Source organism: Parasteatoda tepidariorum, chromosome 4, assembly GCF_043381705.1.
Source record: "Parasteatoda tepidariorum isolate YZ-2023 chromosome 4, CAS_Ptep_4.0, whole genome shotgun sequence".
Classification (NCBI taxonomy): Eukaryota; Metazoa; Arthropoda; class Arachnida; order Araneae; family Theridiidae; genus Parasteatoda; species Parasteatoda tepidariorum.
The window spans coordinates 78,162,205-78,182,690 of record NC_092207.1 but is presented as its reverse complement, the minus strand read 5'-3'; the positions used below and the strand labels follow the sequence as shown (position 1 = coordinate 78,182,690).

The following is a 20,486-nucleotide window of genomic DNA, read 5'->3' as shown; positions in this document are numbered from 1 at the left end:
AGTTGCCAACTTGTACGGCCGTTGAAATGTAATTTTCTAAGCTATAGCAACACAAACGCTTTGATGTAATAAATCTTGAATTTAAAAGTTTCGAAACAAACTTTTTGACCTATCACGAGAAAATAATAATTAAGAATTATGTACATGAGATCTAGTTGTTGGTTAAAATTCACTTTTAAATATTTAAGTAGCATAATTTGTAGGAAGTGTTTACAAGTTCTGTTTTATAACCACTCTTTAAAATCTTTTTCAACTACCGTACAAGTTGGCAGGTATGTCACTCTTACAAATCTCTCGGGAAAAATGGTTAAATAACAATTTATTTAAAGGTTATTTCAACTATATTCAAACAAAACAGCCGAATAACTATAAATAAGATGACATTCAAACAGTTAACTATGAGGTAAACTGTTTATTAACTGCTTTCACATAATAATATTAAACAACCAGAATTTCATCACACGAACTAGGCCTACTTAATGAAACCAATAAGTTAGCTGCAGCTGGGTACAGTCCGCAAAAAAAAAAAAAACGAATCACCCTGAATAACTTTCGTTCTAATGATCGGATTTTCACGAACTAAGTGTCAATCTTAATGGTTCCTGGGGGTGACCTCAAATATGCTAATTAATTAGTGCTAACTATTAATTAAGTTACGAAATCAGACACAAAAACGTACTTTCTCTGANATCAAAGTTACGAAATTTTGTTTTGACTGAATGGGATTTTAATTCCCAGGAAACTCTACTTTCAATATCTACTAAAGGTTGTTTAATTAGATATTTTGCTTTGAACCGAAACTAATTTCCTCCAGATTTTAATTGGAAATAGTCTTCTTGGAAAAATTTGTTGTCATGCAATAATTTCCTTCTCCAACAATTTTCTATTTTCTATTATAACTGAACCTTTAAATGTATATTTTAATTTACATGAAAATTTATAATAGCAGTTCATTATAATTTATTGGCATTATGTGAAACAGAAAATATTTTCTTTCATTTTATCAAATTACCGGGATCAATCAAATAGGCAGGGATAGTCTGGTTGGTAGGGCACTGGGCTCATGTCCAAGTGGTCGTGGGTTCGATCCCTACCGGCCGAAGACTCCCCGTCTAGTAAATGGTGACTGATGCACGTTGAATCTGTGGAATCTCAAAGTCCTCCATGTTCCCATAACAAATCAACACCTCTGGGGGTACTGAATTGGAGATTGGTCGTTCTCTGATTCAGGTCAAAATTACGATGGATGTATGAATGGGTCCACCCTATAAACGGGTGTGACGTATGGGTGTGGCAGAAGTCGAATTTTTGGTCATAGATGGCGCCACTGAAGAACGAGAACAATCGCACCCCCTCTGCCTTAATGGCATACGCCAACAGCAATCAAATTACCTGTCGTAAATAAGATAAATCCCATTTCCTGCAATCCTCACTGCATAGTTGCCAACTTGTACGGATGTAATGTAATTTTCTTACATTCTAAATTTCTTCTACGTTGAGATGTAATTTTCTTAGCTATAGCAACATAAACGTTTTGATGTAATAAATCTTGAATGAACTTTTTTAACCTATCACGAGAAAACAATAATTAAGAATTATGTACATAAGATCTAGTTGTTGGTTAAAATTCACTTTTAAATATTTAAGTAACATAGTTTGTAGGAAGTGTTTACAAGTTCCGTTTTATAACCACTCTTTAAAATCTTTTTCAACTACCGTATAAGTTGGCAGGTATGTCACTCTTACAAATCTCTCGGAAAAAATGGTTAAATAACAATTTATGTAAAGGTTATTTCAACTATATTCAAACAAAACAGCCAAATAACTATAAATAAGACGACATTCAAACAGTTAACTATGAGGTAAACTGTTTATTAACTGCTTTCACATAATATGGTTAAACAACCAGAATTTCATCGCACCAACTAGGCCTACTTAATGAAACCAATAAGTTAATTGCAGCTGGGTACATATTGTAGCCGAGAGGACTAATCTGTCAATTTCATGACCTAAGGAACGAGGGTTCGATTTTCAGCGTTGACACCGCAATATTTTCTCTCTTCCCTTCAACGCAAAGAGTTTCATTGTCCAGCACTCTCCAATTTGTGATCCTGGAACATCAGAATAAAATACTTTTCGTAACAATAATTGGAATAAAATACTATGTACGCATAGATGGAATTAGCATGAAGCTGCTTATCACATAAGAGTCTAGTATTTCCAATCTCTCACGATAGAGGAAACATTTTTATAAACTAACAGGAATGCCAGGAGCGACTGAAAATTTAAAAAGTGGTAGAAACTCATTTCATTTTTATTTATGTATAATCTCTCAAAATATTCAATCGTAACTACCACTATGACTTACATTTTAAATTATGCATATTTGAAACTAAATATTCTATGTATTCATTTGTTAACTGAAAAAAGCGCTAGTTGCTGGTTTTAATCTTTTTTAATAAAGTTTTGAATTTTAATAATCACCAAATTTTGCATTTTTATTGTCACCCGTGGCAATTCTAAACTAACTAAACCACTTTTCACTGTTCATTTGATAAAACTCAAGTCAACCACACCCTAACTCCTCCAATCCCCATTACCTAACAAAAAGTTTAATGGTTATCCCTGTTAGCTGTAAATGGCTTAAGAACCGTATGTATGTTTCGTATTCATGTTTTTTTAAAAACGTACTAGTTAAAAAAATGTTCTCTACAGCAAACTTCATAGTTTAGTAGATGGTCATACAGCTGCTTGTTATTTTACTGTAAACTTAGAATGAAAATTCTAACAGAGTATTTTATAGTGTTTGAATTAAATTTCTCTATCTGAATTAAATATATCGAAAATCAATGGTTTTCAAGTTATTCAAAAAAAATATGATTAGATTTATAATTTTTCCTCTTCATAAACATAAAACTTTATATTTAAAGGTCATTCCAGAAAAATTTGAATTGCTAGTGTTTATTCGTAAAAATATCATGAGAGTTATGCAATATTTTCTTATTTTTATGTCACCTATATTTCATATTAAATGTTAAAAATGAAATAAAATATATCTCTCCATTCTTTATTTTTCATATTTTTCATACCAACCTCGCATCTCATATTTTTATTTTTATTTTACACCACACTTGTTATAATAGTGAGTTGGAGTTATCATTTATTCTATTGCCTAAAGGAAGAGAAAATACACTTCTCCTTTGAAAAGCGATTTCTCAATGCAATGCTTCAAATACTTCAAAAAAGAAAGCTTTGAGAGGTTTCACATATTTCACTAGAATGAATATGAATAAATAGTGAGGGAAATTTTTCAAAAGTATTTATAAATAAACGCAATTTGCAGTTTTTCTCGAAAATATAATTGTTTTCACTTTGATAAAACTAACACCTAAGAAATAAAAGTAAATTCAACTCTTACAACAAGATCAAAGTTATGATAAAAATACAACTATTTTGCATGTTATATAATTTTTGATTTAATGATTAGTTTTTAGTACAGTTTAGCAATATTTTCTTTTTAATTCGAAATATCCATCTGCAAAATTACTAGTTTTTCATACAAAAACAATATTATATTTTATTAAAATATTATTATGGAAAAAACATATTTATATCAATAGCTTATAAAACTGTAACCAGTCATTTACTTTCATTTAAATATTTATGATAAGGGCAACTTTCTATTATTTATTTTTATTTTATTTATTTTTATTTTAGTTTTATTTTCTTTTTCTTTTATCTGTCTTATATGAAACAAATGTCATCTTTAAAAAAAATCAAGTTTTTAAAATATATTAGTATAGATTTAAAGTTCATAAATATTTTTTTAGTTAGATTTTTTAGTTAGATTTCCCTAAAACTCATGAAAAATTCTAATCACTAGTTTATTAAAAAAATCTATTAGAGATGCCGATATTTTATTACTTTTTTTCATCAGATATACAAAACTATAAATTTTTAAAAAAAATCATGAAATATTTTTCCTTATTTTACATTGATATTTTTCACGTTAATCTTGTTTGCCTCACTAACATCACACTAGTTGTGAATTGGAATTATCATTTACTCTGTTGCTTAGTTGTGAATTGGAATTATCATTTACTCTGTTGCTTAGTTGTGAATTGGAATTATCATTTACTCTGTTGCTCAGTTGTAAATTAGAGCTATGATTTATTCTGTTGGATAGTTGTGAACTAGAATTTTCATTAATTCTATTACCTTTCTCCTCTTTTAAAAAAAAAATTTCTTCTACTATGCCGGTATTTTGCCGGTTTTAATCAGTAATATGCTGAAAAATCAGATTATATAATATTGGTTAATACTTTAGTTAATATACATTTATTTCATTGTCATATTAGACTAATGGAATAACACGAACTTTAAGTACTAGCTGACAACAGCGAGATCTGACTATTCAGATGAATGTGCGACCAAGAGTTATTTAATTTTGTTAGAACTACCTAAATATCATAATCTATACTAAACAACCAACAACCAGAAGTCGGAAAACCAGCGAGTATCAAAGTTAAGCAACAACTCCTCTGTTTCTTTCCTTAAACGGGGTTGTAATCAGTATTGTACCAATCAAGCAGACCACGTGGTTTTGGTTAATTCTCTTGTGGGAATTTTTGTATTACGCTTTGATATTTTTGGAAAAACATGGATTTTAGTTCGGTTTGGTGATAACGAGAACTGACAATCCATGTCAGTGCGTAGCCGGAGCGTTATTTAATTTTGTCAGAAAGAGTTACTATGTTGATCGGCATTAAGAAGCCACATGTCAGTAAACAAACGATTATCAAAGTTAAGAAACTCCTGTGTTTTCTCCATTACAGCTAAAATTCTGATCTACTACAATGCTTCAAGTACAAATCAGTAATATGCCATTCATAATCTGTATTATGCCAAAATTTCAGATCACGTGATTTTGTTAAGATACATTTAGTGTTGTATTATTATATTATACATTAAAAAAACCAAATTCCTACTGCTATGCTTCAAATACAAATCAGTATTATGCTAAAAAATAAATCACGTGGTATTGGTTAGTTCTTTTGTTAATATATTTTACTGTGGTATTAGACTTTTCGAATATCATGGACTTTAAGTACTGTCTTACAATCTCCAGACCTGACAGTGCGTATTACTGTGTGGCCGATGAGCTATAATATTTTCTCAGAACTAATCTCTGTCGTAATCTATACTAAAAAGCGAAATGTCAGAAAACAAGCGAGTATCAAAGTATGATTCCTAGATAAGAATAAAATATATACTATTTTAATATTTGTAAAGTTTCTACATCATTTTAAATTTGACCCGAAAAACTCTTCTCAAAGAAACAACTAAATTTTTCATTGCTTGTCTACTTGAATTTCTGTGAATATTTTAAGGTTTTCTGCCTCTATATGTTTGACTTCCACAACCACAAAACATCGGAATCTATAAAAAGATTAATATACTATTTCAATAAGCTATTTTATATAGTTATATATAAACTATTGAACAGTTATATATATGCAAACTATCTCAATATTTCACGGCTGCGTCTTGTATTATTGTAGGAAGTTTTCAAGTTATTTTCTCAAATTTTAAATTGGTGAATTAAAAGGGATTTAAAATTGGTATATTATAATTTGAATGTTCATGAACCAATATAGCAAATTCTAGCAGTAAAAATAATAATCTCATTTTACATCTTCTCGAAGCAAAAATGAGAGATGTCAGTAAAATCAAGTGTTTAATGTAATTTTTAGTTTTAAAAACTCTGAAACAGCGATTTCATCTCTATTTGTAATGCAATTTCATTCTTCTTTCATTTCATTTCTTCTATTTTTAATAATCATATTTGAATGAAATTAAAAAAAATTAATTTAAATACTCTAAAGAGCTTGAAAAGCACATTTGTTCACTAAACTTTAACAACTAATTTAGTTAAAATCATTGCTTTTCTTGAAAATTATATTTTTCTAGAATATATAATTCGAAAATTCTCTAAGTTTTTGAAGAATATGACACATTAATTTGTTCTAATTTAAAAATAAAATTCCTTTGGTTCATATATAAATTAATATTTCCCTAGACATTACTCTTTTATTTCTCAACCAAAGCAAATTTTATTTTGCTTAGACTTCAGAAGGAGAAGAGAAAGATTTTTAAATAGCTTTAAACATCCAATTTATTTTATCTGCCCGAAGGATATCCATAATGAAAACAAGTAAGAAATATCAGTGATTGCCTTCATCACCAGGGAGAACGATATATTTAAGTGAGTAATAATAATCAGGGATTATCATCACCCCGGAAGCCATTTTTATAATCTGAGTTTGTCTTTCAAGGAATTACATCCCATCAACTAACCAATGAGAGTTATGGTATAATGCAAGCTATAGTCCAAACAAGCATGCGTCTGCAGCTAATGAGGCGGATATTTATTACCGATATTAATTCGATTATTTCTATGCAACTTTAACTTTCACGTCCTTATGTCTTCTGGCTTTGATACAAATTGAATGAAATTATGGCACGGAAGGCTGAGATCGATTTTGTGTCGGTCGCACCACAACGCGATTCAATCGCTCCACTTAACGCGTCTTTCATTACTGTCGCCATTTTTTTTCTTCTTTCGCCTGCTTATTTGTGTTTACCACTTCACTTCACTTACATTACAGTGTCAATTGTCCATTGGCGTAGAAGCGAAATGGCTCTTCTTGTAGCTCGCGGAATATTTCGTCGCTGAATGGAAGTTAATTAAAAAAATATACATTTCTTCTGAATCTTGATTCGTAATTGATGGGTTTATGCGTGAGATATTTTTATCAACGCGTCTTCATTTAATTAACTGGAATCTATCCAATCTAATAATTCGCTTAACTTATTTTTTTTCGAGTATTTTGGCAAATTTAATTAACGAAAATTACTGAAGTAAGACGTATAATCTGCTTTAATGTTTCAACAAGTAAAATTATGTAATTTTCACTTTATCTCGGAAACTAAGCTACGCATTTCATCTTAATAAGATTTCTGTCAATTTCTAAGAACAAAAAAGAATTATGAGGAAAAGTTCCTGCCAGTTTGAATTTATTATGAAAGAATAAATATAGTGCTATTCCTATTTAACTCTTGTTTATTACTTACAGTTTGTATTTCGGTTATTATTTAATTCTTAATAAACGAGTCGCTACTCCATCCTTTTAACTAAGCTGAGGAAATATTAAAAGAGTTAATGAATTTAAACATTATGTGCACTTAATCGTAATCGGAAGAAAATGTAAAACATGTCTGACGTACTTGGGCAAAAACAATTATTTAAATTTTAAAATTTTGAAGAAACGATTTGAATTTTAAATTTTTTTGTGTGCAAATATACCATTGTGTAGATATGCTTCTGCTTATATTACTGTTATCGAATGAAAACTTGTGAAATGACGAGAAACAATACTGAACAATAGTTTAGAGTTAAACTTTAATTTTAAAAAAACGTGGCATATTTCTATGTTTCCGCAAGCCCATCTTGCTCCCTTGTAATTGGAATTAGCGTAAAATAAGTTTCAAAATTTAAAATTAATTTGTATTTCATCCTGAATACTTCTGTTTCGATAGCTATTATATATGAGATTACAAAAATAAAGATCTTCGGTGAAAATATACAGAAAATACAAAAAGTCATATAATTCAAAATAACCCACAATTTTCCTAATTTCATCTACAAGTCACGAATTTTCCTTATCCACGTATTTTCATTTGTTTTAATAAATAGATTTTCATAATTTTAAAATTTTTTAGTCTCAATTTTAAGTAACTATAGGGGAATATCTATCAATAAACAATCAGTACTTTTTGTTATTAAATGCCTTCTTTAATAAAGCAATACGCTAATATATATTTAGAATAACTTGCAAATTAGTAACTGTATAATTTGCTCATGAAGTAGTTGGAGGTTTAAGCTCTTGCTAACGCCTGAAGCAACAAATGATCTAGAATAGTAGTTAGCTTGCTAGGCGCTGCATGCGAAAGATTAAATGTTATTGTAACAATAATTTTTCGAAGAATTTTAGACATTTATCTAGAGCAAACATCCAAAATGTGTTTTGACACTGAAAATAAAGCATTCCAATATTAGTAATGGAAGAATGGATCATTTAGAATTTTTTTAAATTTATTCCTTATGATTAGATTGTATTTAGAATTTCCTTTAAGTGTTATTGTAATCACAATTTTTTAAGAAATTTTAAACTTTTATGCAAAGGAAACATCCAAGGGAAACGAGATGTATTTAGACGTTATAAGGATTGCGCTCACTCTTTTCAGCAGACAGTTGTCGGACATGGTTGTCCTGGCCTTATAAATTTAACAACACAATAATAGGCCGCCTTTACTTCTCAAACAAGCTAATACCAATCGCTTGGGAAGTATAGAACCATAACCGACGGTAGATCACTTGGCCTATGCAATATCAACTGTACAATGATATGGTAAATTATATGGTAAAATATTCGATTGATGAAAAAAGTTGGTAGGTCTGTAATAAAATAATACCGAGTATCATAAGTAGTTGAGTCGCGATGGCTCAGGGGATAGAGCGTTCGCCTTTTAATGAGGTGAACCAGGGTTCGATCCTGGCAATGACTAGTAGATACGAGTTCCACATCCGGCTTGCACCGACCACAGTGCTGACGTGAAATATCCTCAGTGGTAGACGGATCATGGGTTAGAGCAGGGCCGCGCGAAAAAAGGAGGAATTACTGTAACTCCTCCTTCTTTCGAGGCGGCCCTGGTTAGAGTCCCATTGCCGTCAGGCTAACCGTGGGAGGTACTCGTGTGACGCAAATGCGGATTAGTTCCATCAAAAAGTCCTCCCAACACTTTATCGAAGAGTTTCCTTGTCTTCTGGATTGGGTCCATAATTACAAGGCTACGGAGTTGAGCATTAGTAGTCGTAAACCCAAAAATTGGGTAGACTGTCCAACAACGGTTATAAAATAAAATAAAAAATCATAGTCAGGGTACTGGGCCCATGTCCAAGAGTTCGTGGATTCGATCCCAGACCGGTCAAAGACTCCCCGTGTAGTAAATGGTGCCTGATGCGCGCTGTATCTGTCGAGTCACAAGTCCTCTATGTTCCCATATTAAAAAAATTCTATTCCAGGAGTATGTTCCCATATTAAAAAAATCCTATTGAAGTTGTATTCCCAGAACCAGAATTTCATAGACGAGGTCACTTTTTATCAATTGCAAGAACTTGATCATTTAAAAATTAGACTAACTAGGAAAAAAAACAAGAAAATTATGTGTCAATTCTTAGATAACAAAAATATTTAAATAATGATAAATAAAATGTTCTCGAGAATATTCCAAATTTTTTTTCACGATATTAAACATTAATAACTAAATTAATTATATTACCAAACAAGTAGGTATCTTTTACTTTTTCACATATAGGGAATTGTTATTAGCAATAACCATAAAAATTTTAGTATTTAAATGCTTTTTTTTTTATCTACAGTTATTCTTGTTCTTGATATCCAGGATTTCCCTTCTTTGTTGTCAATTCCAAAGTTTTTTGTGATAAAGTAGTGATTCAAAGTTAGAAATCAATTAATAGATAACTTTATGACAGTAATTTTTTTCAGTAATTAACTGCAATTATTAACTATCTTAATATTTATTGTCCATAACTAGTAATCAGTAATATTTATCAGTAGTTGTTATATTGATTTAATAAGTAATTAGTATTTGTAATTAATGATTTGTAATTATTAATCATAATTAGTGATTGTAATTTATGATTCGAAGTTACAGTCCATAATTAGTGACCAGTAATTAATCTCTGTAGTCGATAATTTTCCTAACTACTGGGATTGAAATGTTGGAAATGTTGGATTACCTGTCCATTATTTTAGTGTAAGTTGTGCAAATACTTTTTGTTTAATTTGAAGCACTCAATACATTTTCTAACAATTTACACTATGCTTATTTTAAAGTTTTCTTCTACATTAAAAAACTTTTCTGTCTTCCAACTAAATTAATGTTATGAAACTAGTCAAATGTAAGCAATAGTTTGCGGTTGGAATCTTCAGGAATCTAAAATCAACCTTGAAAAATTATAAGTTTTGTAAGTGTTTTTTTAAATATCATTTTATAAATGCATTCTGGTGTTAGAATTCTTATATATCTTAGAAAATTAAAAAGAAAAACTTTATTCTATACTCTCATTTTCCTCAGCTTGTCTTAATCTTAAAGAAGCAATATTGAAGCCAACTTGATTTGCGAGTCTAATGCTAATGATTCTTCTTTTTGAGGCATTTAAATAAAGTCAGTCTAATAATTATGAAAGATCACTTGTTATATTTAAAATGTTAAAAAGAAATTCATTTTAAAGCCAATAGCGTTTGAGTTGAATACATTGATTTAAGAAAAAATAATGATTGGTCATACTAAACTGGATTATTTTAGAACGAAGGGATATAAACGGCGTAATAAATGAAGTTGTCGTCTTCTTGTTATGAAGTCCTGAATCCAGAATATGTTGCCATAATTGGCTTTACATTTTCCCTACCTTTTCAAATATCTTTAATTACTTAAACTTATTTTTCTAATCACATTAATCGAATTATATTTAAATTAATTCAATAAATTAATCTTTATAAAAGAGAACATAAAATATTTTCTTCTTTTATTATCGATCAATGCAACGGCTAACTTTTTATTTCAATACTAATGTAGACTCATTAATTTACTGCAGCACCTAATCGAAACCAAAATTCTATTTGTAACTCTTTATTATTAACTTACAACAAATATGTTTCAGTTATATGGTTATACTAATTCTCTCAGTCTTGTTGGCTATTCGTGATCGCCAAGGTATTTTCAAACCTAATATTGATTATGTGGGGTTGGCGTTATTTTGGCTATGTTATATTTCAATAACTCGAGAATATGGGATCTCCTCTCCATGCTGAGTCCGTTAGAAATAAATTCATCCACATTCAATTTCAAATTTGAGGCGATTGGCGGTGCCCTTACAGGCCTCCCAGTCCCAACTGTTTAAAAATATCATTCATGCTAACAAAAACTTTTCGATATAGAGAATGTCGTCTTGATCCCTTTAAGGGATTTTCTTTTCTTTATGATTTGTGTATTTTAAATACCTTACCTTAATTAATATTTTTTTTTTTAAATAAACGATTTTATTCCTTTTCCTGGAGGCAAATATTTTGAAAACCACTATGTGACGATCACCGCCTCCAAACAGAAATATGGTGAAATTAGTTTTCACATTCTTCACATTCTATATAATTTTATGTTATAGAACAATATTGTCGCATGAGGTGATATTTTCTTTAATCTCACATACTGTAACGACTTATCTGCAGAATGGACCAAAAGAATTTACATAAAGACAAAGAATACATCTAGGGGTGCACCAGGAATCGAACTCGCTACCTTCCTGCTTCTGAATTTTCATTAGAAGAACAATACCACCCAATTTCTGCAATAATGTGATTAAATTTATCGTGATAAATTTCATCGGAGAAACCGTTGGTCAGGTAGACTTGAGTTTGCTTTTAGTTTGTTTTAACAATTAGGTGATTGTTTTGATGCTCGATTGTGCGGGCGTAAATTATTCAGAGACGTCTAGACGTTATTTTCTACTTTTTCTACCATTCTCCAACTCTGCCTCTAAACCATCACGTACTTTTAGTTATATCTTATTTAGGTTTTCTACTTGTGTGATAGGCAAAATTAGATATTCGTATCTTAATGTCTTTAAACAATTCCTTCTCTTACAAATGAACAAGTGCTTGATTAATGTACGAAAATCTTCCTAAAACAATTAATAGTTTATACAGCAATTCGTAATCTATAGCATATTTGAATTTTATTGTGTAATGACGTTCAAAATTCATTGTGTTATCAAAAATGCTTGATTTCAGTTGAAATTGTGAAAAAAAACTATTTAGGATGAAAGATAAATTTTCTGACTCTTTAATTTCTTAATTATTATTATTTTAATTCTAAACTCTGTAAATATTTTTCCCATAATTAATTAAAATTAATTTTCTAAACTCTGTTTTAAGTTTTTAATAATCTGTTTCTTCTAAAATTCTGAAAGGCGTAAAAATTAAGATTATATTTTAGCACATCTTGCATATTATTAATACACTTGAATTCTAACAATGCAGTGAATGTAGAGAAATTAATATAAATAGAAACAAGGATAAAAAAATGATTAAAAATATACTGAAATTTTAAGCTTAAATCTTAAGCAAATTTTATTTAAGTTTTTATAAAATCTATTCAAACAACTTATCCAAAACTAAAAATCATAAGAAAATCTTTATTTGCTCAAATTTGTTTTTCAATTTTATAATGTTTAAAAACGATTTAAGATATCGTTGAGAAAAAAATCATAACCTTGTGTTAAAGATAAAAAATAATTAATCGAAATTTTGTTCAGTTTAAAACCTTAAAAAAGTTTAACTACTGAAACTCTTAAAGCATAAAACGGAACTTCAAAGTAACCTTCATTTTTTTCCTTAAAATAAAACCGTTCGTATTTTCAACATCTATCTTTAAATCGGTAAGTGGAATGTAGACGGTAGATTGAATGATTAAAGTGGGAAAAAATTTAACTGATGTTCGAACGTTTTGTACCCAAGCATTTTTGATGCAAGGGTTTGAAGAGAATTTTACGTTTTATTCTGAGTATCTTTTATTCTTTTTTATCTCGGAAAAAAAATTCTATTAAATTTCAGAGTAGCATGCATTCTCCTCCAATGCAGATTCGCAAGCTTCATTTTAACATTTCAAATAAATGGATAAAGAAATTACTTTGAGAAGGTTATTTGATGCTAGTTTGAGCGTTTTACCTTAAATTGCCCTTTTATGGAGAAAGATGGATGTAAAAACGTTTGTGATATAAAAAGTAACGAAAAAGATTCACATAAATTTAAACTTTAATGGTTTTTTAAACTTAAGTAAATGAGAAAAAAAACGAATGAATGAATGATTGATTATAAAAAAAAATACCACGACGTTCTACCGTTCGATTAAATTTTACTTGATTAAACGCTGTTTGCATATAAAAATAAAATAATAAAGAATCTACATCAATTCTCAGTTTGAAGGAAAGTAGTTTTTAAAGTAACTTTATAGTGTAAAGTCTCGAGACCAAAAAGTGAATATAAATATATAAAAATGCTAAAAGTAAGCTAAAATAAAAACCCTAATTTAAATTTACCATTTATTTATATAATTTAGAATTCCTTTTTATTAAAAAAATGAATTTCTTTGCTTGCTTTCTAAATATTTAGTATTTAAATTGGTGTTTTCATAATGCTATTCTTGGCATGTGGTATACTATTAAAAACCTAGTTCAAAATGCAGTAAATTCAATGCAGATTATAGTTTCAGCGAAATGTCGCATAATCGTTTGCTATATACAGTGAAACTTCTCCTAAAGGCCACCTCTACTTAAGGGCCACCTCTATTAAGGGCCAATATTTTGAGGAACGAAAATTTTCCCCATAGACATAATGTTAATTTTCCTCCCATTAGAGGGCCACATTTTCCTGACTACCTCCAATAAAGGCCATTTTTCCCCCGTCCCATGAGTCCCCCGTGTCATATTTCTCAAACCAAGAAACGCTAATAGAAGTAAATAAACTGATATCCAAATCCAAGGCATTAATAAATAATGCGAATTTGACTAATTTGTTTTATAGAGTTAAGGAATCATTAGAAACTAAAATTGTTTGCGAAAAAATTGTAAAAAGTAAAGAAACTTCAATTGAAAATTTTTTTAAACATGTATAAAAACTTAAAATGTTAATAAACTGTTTTTTTCTACATAAATTTTGATTTCCTCATTTTATTTTTTGGTCACCCCCATTTAAGGGCCAACCCCCATAAGGGCCAATTTTCAATGGAACGACAGGTGGCCCTTACCGAGAGGTTTCACTGTATTAATAAAAAAATCGTGCACTGTATATTATCTCAATTAGTTTACTATATATTAATAAAAAAAGCAGATTTTCATTTACTCACAATAATTTTTTAAAATATCACATAAATTTTTTATTGAAATCGTATTTGAAAACCGATAACAGGCTAAGTAAAATCTACAGTTCAAAGAAAAATTTCATGCGGCGAAATAGTTTTGTAGCAATTATTATGTTTTTGCTCCGTAGTTAAAGGCACTGAGCTTTAATTTTGAAAGGCTCTATATCCACAGGCAGTTTAAAGCCCACACAGCGTTAGAGCGATGGGCACGTATTGGTCTAGGGGGAAAAAACGATGGCTTGTTCGCAATACTGACTGCAATGCCACAATCATGACTGTAGTAAAAAAATTGCGAAGCATTAAACTCCATGACCTCTCTGGCCTAAAGTGAGCTATTGCGGAAATTCTTTGCTACTTTAATCATGTCAATACTCGTCTATGGTTGGTTCCTGGTATAATTTGGGTGTTCGAGCTTTGAATTGTTTCAGTTATCAGTTAAAAAAAAAAAAAAAATTATGTGCTTCTTTCACTCAGCCATCACATTGAATCTGCTCAAAGTCTGAAACATCACAAAAGCAAAGTTTAGTACCGAGAAATCAATATTCACAAGATTTAGTGACGAGATAAGACTCCATATTAAATTGGGATGTATGTACAAGTCAAAATACACACAATAACCCACACAGTATGACGTCACTGTGGCACGAGTGTTGCCATTCGAGTATTTGGAGGGCGTTAAAAACTGGCTGAACATTTTCACAGTATCTAAGTGACTTTAAATTGCGGAAATGTTTAAGCGTAAAGGTAAATTAAAAAAATATTTCACTTATTTTTCTTAATTTTTACTGTCCATAAAACTAATCATACAGAACATTAAAAATAAATTAATCGATTACGAACGAGAGTTCATCTACATGATTTCAATTATAAAATTCAATACAATAGAGAAAATGTAAAATATTTCTTCAATGAGACTGCAAAAGGAAAATGTCTAATTTATACATATATTATACATATACATACATGTATACAATACATACAATACATATACATGGATACAATACATATACAACACATATACAATGTATATACATACAATACATATATTTAATATAGGTTGAGAAATACTAAGTATAGCTTATTATCCTCAGATAAAACGTTATTCGATGCTAAAATATCTTATTTTTGAGTAACTAAAGTAGGAAATCTAAAACGCAAAAGTCTTCTTCCTTAAAGAAATAACTAAAAGAGGAAAAAAATAAGGTGCTCATATTAGAAAACATTTCACTGAGTTTGCAATACGGTGTCCCGTAATTCCGACGCTAGCGCAATTTGAACTTCACAGCGCATACGCTAAAAATTGCCACCAAATGTCAGAATCCCTAAGGGGTCGAAAATAAGGTTTGTATTAGGGTTAACGTAAAACAAAGGGTATGCAAAATCTCTCTATATTTATAACTGAGAAAATACTGAAAAAACACATCAGAACCCAGAAAAATTGCTAAGAAATGAAGTACGAGTACATGAAAATAGCGGAAAAATCCCTAACGATCTTTTTACTTATCAGTGCTTAACGAAGGGGATTCTGCCTGGCAATTTTGCAATTAGTCTTTTTTTTAACATTTTAAAATAGGTTTGATTTTTACACAGTAAAAAAGTTTCTTTTTCGAAAGATTCGTTCAAAAAATGCTTAGTATCTAATATACATAATTCTCTTACGTGGTTCCCAAATTTTGGCTGTATTTCTTTTCCGCCGGTGGCAACGTTTGCTTTGTTTTACTTACGTTACTATTTCTCTTACACGGCGACAAAAAAACGCCTCATTACAACTCCCCGAATGGCAACGCTAGAAAATCGACCAATGATTGCCGCTAAAAATGTCACATGCCAAATCTATCTGAGGTGGCTTAACATATAGCGCTTTTAAAAACGGGAGCTGAAATAGCCAGAGAGCATCATGTGTGGCAATCTCATACTATTAATCTAGGCAGAAAAGAGTAGTCTTTGTCGATAGATCTCCATTTTAGTATTTTGCCGAAAGCGCTTTTTTTCACGAATTTATATATTACGAATTTATTTGACGATTTTTGATTTATATCACGAATTATACTATAGCACATTTCTAATAGGTTTAAAAAATTACATGTCATTCATTTGAATTCAAATTTATTTTAATGACTTGGTATTTACTAAAAAGATGTAATTTTTTTTTAAAAAAAAGTTGTTATATGGATTTGAATGATTGTTTTGAATTCTTAGAATCCTGTGCATTTGCAATGTATCTAAGTTAGTAGCGAGAGAAGCGAGCTTGGTTTGCAAATCATATAAATTGCGAAGCAAATCATATAAGATTGCGTAGCAATTTTCCGGAGTTGGGGAGCGTTAGCGAGCAGGGGGCGCAGCCCACTAGTTTTATTTATTTATTTGTAGCAAACATTTTGCATCTCTCTTGAAATGAACCTGCATTTCGAAAGATAAGTACAAAATACTTGACAAAAATTGCGCACGATTGTGTAGCCAAGCACTTTTTGCTTATTTCAAACTTATTAACTCAATTCGAAGTGTTCGAAGCGTCTAATGTGCCATGTGATTGTTAATGCTTGAACAGCAGATTTTGTGCTAGATTGCGTAACAATCGCTTTGAATGAGTTAAAAATATTTAGTTTCAGACCAATATTCTTTCATTGCAAAAGTTTTGATTGCGATTTAAAAGGCAGAAATGCCGTTTCTGATAAGAAAAAATATCTTTATTAGAACTCAGGGTGCTAGTACGTTTCACCGTAAAGTCAATTTTACAGTAAAATTGAGCGAAGCAAAAACTCTGATACACGGTAATTTTTACAGTAATATATCCTGTAAAATAACTACAGTTCAATGAAGTCATTTGCGTTTTCACGGAAGAAAAAACATGAGAACTTCTCTTGGTTAGCCTAACGGCAAGTGGACCCATTTTCCGTCTACCACTGTGTAGGTTTTACGTCAGCACTGTGGTCGGTGCGATCTGGATGCGGAACTCGTATCTACCACCAATCGCTCAGATTCGAACCAGAGTCACTACATTGTGAGGCGACAACTCTATCCCCGGAGCTATAACGCCTCTGGTCATTGTATACGAAAAATTCCTTCTTTAGTTAATAAAGTTATTATGATTTTTTTAAAAAAAACAGTTTTGTAAAGTCTTAAAATTCTAACATTCAAACATATTTTGAGTCAATACAAATAACAGAAATTAAAGCCTTGAATACTGTGATCTTACAAAATATGCTCAAAAAGTTTTGTTGCAATATTTTATGTCATTATCTGCATAATTCAACATGATCATGACGCGTAAAAGCTTCCTTCAGACATTTATTTTTTACCGTTACATGCCCGACCGGGCAATTAAGTATTCGATCAGAATGCAATAGAATACCAATTAAGCATCTCTCAGATAGTGGCGAAAATCTTCAATATGTCGGATGGGGTAAAAAAAAACGGTAGCATAAGGGCAAAAAAATACCCCCTTATATCTACCAGAAATATAAGGTAAAAGAATAAAGGTATAATGATGTAGATATAATGTTGCTACAGTTATTTTTTCAACAGATTAATAATAAATACATTATTCTCATGTTTCTATAATTAGACAATCGAAAACATTGTATCGTGTATTTTATAGATTAATTGGGTGTGTATTTTATAGACTAACATAGGTTATGTAAGAAATTTCAGATTTTTGAGCCCTGCTGCTTGGGATAAATTGTTTCTGAGTAAAGAATTCTAATACAACTTTTTAAATTTTTCTCCATCAGTGTAGTATACTGCTGTGCTTTTCTTAATGAAATTCATTACACGTAAATTAAAAAATGCAGGAAATATCTGCAAGGCTGGTTGTTGACGAATATATAATTGTATTTTTTCTGTGTTTTTTTTTCAAATCATAAACATAGTACCAAACAACCAAATTTGCTTTCTGAAGCAAAAAATAGGAGCTTCTAAATGGATTATAATTTCAAAAGCAGAATTTTTTATTAAAAAAAAAAGAAATAATTTTGAAACTGCTTTTCCTGCTTTCTTTCGAAAGGCTTTATTTTGATTTATTTTTCTTACTCAAATTTAATATTTTCTTTAATAATGAAAGCTAAGCCTTGCGGGCTAACTTTTTTTTGTCAGGAATTCTTCAGTTATAAAAATAATTGAATTCACAAACAGAGAAATAACTTCACTGAAGAAAAAAATATATCTATTCGAAATATTTAACAATTTTTTATAGCATTTTTAGAAAATTTTCCTTTACCATTTTTGGAACTATTTCAAGAGCATTTTTCATATTCTTTAATTTTAACTACGGAATTTTTTGCTCTTTTTGTTCTAAAAAAAACTTTACCTTCCTTCGGTCAATAAGAGGTATTGTCTCCATAAAAATGTGATGCATTAATTATTTTAAGCTGCAAATAAGGTTAGACCAAAACTTTTTTTTTGCGTGTAATAAAATAAGATTAAAACATTCCAGCTTCTACGAAATAGTTTTTCTTTCATGCGCACCCTTTTACAATCTTTTTATAGATTTCCTACTTCAAAAAGCTTATAAAAGTTTAGCAATTTGTATTCGGTATGCATTTTACCTTTTCAAGCAAAGAGTTTGGATTCCTAGTAAAATGTTTTGCTACCTTTTTGTTGGAAAAATGCTCAAGTAAAATGTCTTAATAATCCTCTTATATCATAAATGTGGTTTTGTATTAGCTTCCTGTTTCTAAATGGTAATATCTTTTAGCTACATAAAGAAAACGGACAGAAAAATCGTAAAACCATTTATTGTGAATAATAGTTTTTAATTAAGATGTACTTTGTATATTTTTCTACTATTCTGAGTTGCATTAGAATGAAAGTAGACTTTTTTTCCAGATAAAAAGTTCTTTTAACTCATTAAAGCCCAAAATGTAAGTTTTTGAATAATATTTTATCGGGCCTACTTAAAAAAATCTGCATTTAGCGATATTCTTAATAAAAGGAGGAAAATAGAGTTCCACATTCAACGAGAGTTTGGTTATAGATCATTTTTATAAATGTATTAGAATGCATATTTTCAACAAGCATTTTTTTTCACTTTTTTCTCAGATTTGACGAAAAAATTATAAAAATGTATTGGAGTATACTCTTTTAACAGCCAATATTTTTTCATTTTTTTTCTCAGATTTAACGAGAAAATAATGAAAATGTATTGGAGTGTACTCTTTTAACAACCAATATTTTCTTCATTTTTTTTCTCAGATTTAACGAGAAAATTATAAAAATTTATTAGAGTGTTCTCTTTTAGCATACTATTTTCATTTTTTCTCAGATTTAATGAAAATATTACATAAATGTATTAGAGTGCACTCTTATAAAAAAGATTTTTTTTTTCATTTTTTCTCAGATTTAGCGAGAAAAATATGTGAATGTATTAGAGTGTTCTCTATTTAATGAACAATTTTCTTTCTTTTCTGAGATTTAAAGAGAGAATGCAATAAGTGTATTAGAGTGTTTTCATTTTTAGAGCTATTATTTCTTTAGCTTTTATATTTAACGAGAACGTGTTATGAATGCATTAGAGTGCTTTTTCTTAACGTGCATTTTTGTTTTACTTTTTTTTTAAATTTACCAAGAAAAAATGATTTTGGAAGCTTTAATCTCAGAAATAAGGAAGAACAATTTTAAGACCAAAAAAAAAAACCTATTTTGCATTGTTAATAGCTCGGCGTTATTTCAGACTTCGTGAAACTATATCTTATAAAGCTTTAAGGAAATCCATCCTTCTCTTCAGTGAAGGTGCGCAGAATGATGGCCAGATCGCAAAAATCATGCCGTTGGTCATGAAATTGGAATCTTAATTACCTCGACCCCCTTGGCCAACAACGGGCAATTGCGGTAACGCTTTACTTACTCAAGTTAGAATCGTCACTAAAATGGTAATTGTGATAAATTATGCACCTTAACCGGTTCTTATTAATAAATGCTAGTAAAGTTCGGTCAGTGTGATTAATTAGACATAGTTTATTGAAACTGACATGATTTTTATATTCTACTGTAATTCTAGCTTAATTTTTACATGTTTAATTGAAGTTGATATTTGTTTTATTGAAGTTATAAATCTGACGTTGTCGAGATTAGTGGAGTTGAAAAATGAAGGACAACGGGAAATACGGACTTTTACTTTAGTTTTAATTTATTTTTTATTTAATATGTATATATACGAGGATTGCTATTTATATTTCTGGCCTTGGCAACAGTAAGTGTTGCTAGGCGACAGCAGACGATTTTAATCGAAAGTTTAATATTTTTAAACATAAATTCAGCAGACGATTTACCATTATAGCTTCATTTGTGTTGTTGACAGTAAATTGAAAAGTTCTTCTCTTTCAAAAAATGGAATTGAATCGTGAACATTTTCGTGCCATTATTTTTCATAACTTTCGACGTGGATTGTCAAGACAAGAGTGCTTCGATGAACTTAATTCTTTATTCAG

The 20,486-nt window shown here is 29.9% G+C and overlaps 1 protein-coding gene across 1 annotated transcript in view; it reads left to right on the top strand.

The window, feature by feature from the left end:
* The window catches only part of LOC107450287 (5-hydroxytryptamine receptor 2C), a 400,340-nt gene that overhangs the window by 41,340 nt on the left and 338,514 nt on the right, over positions 1–20,486 (top strand). The window lies entirely within an intron of this gene.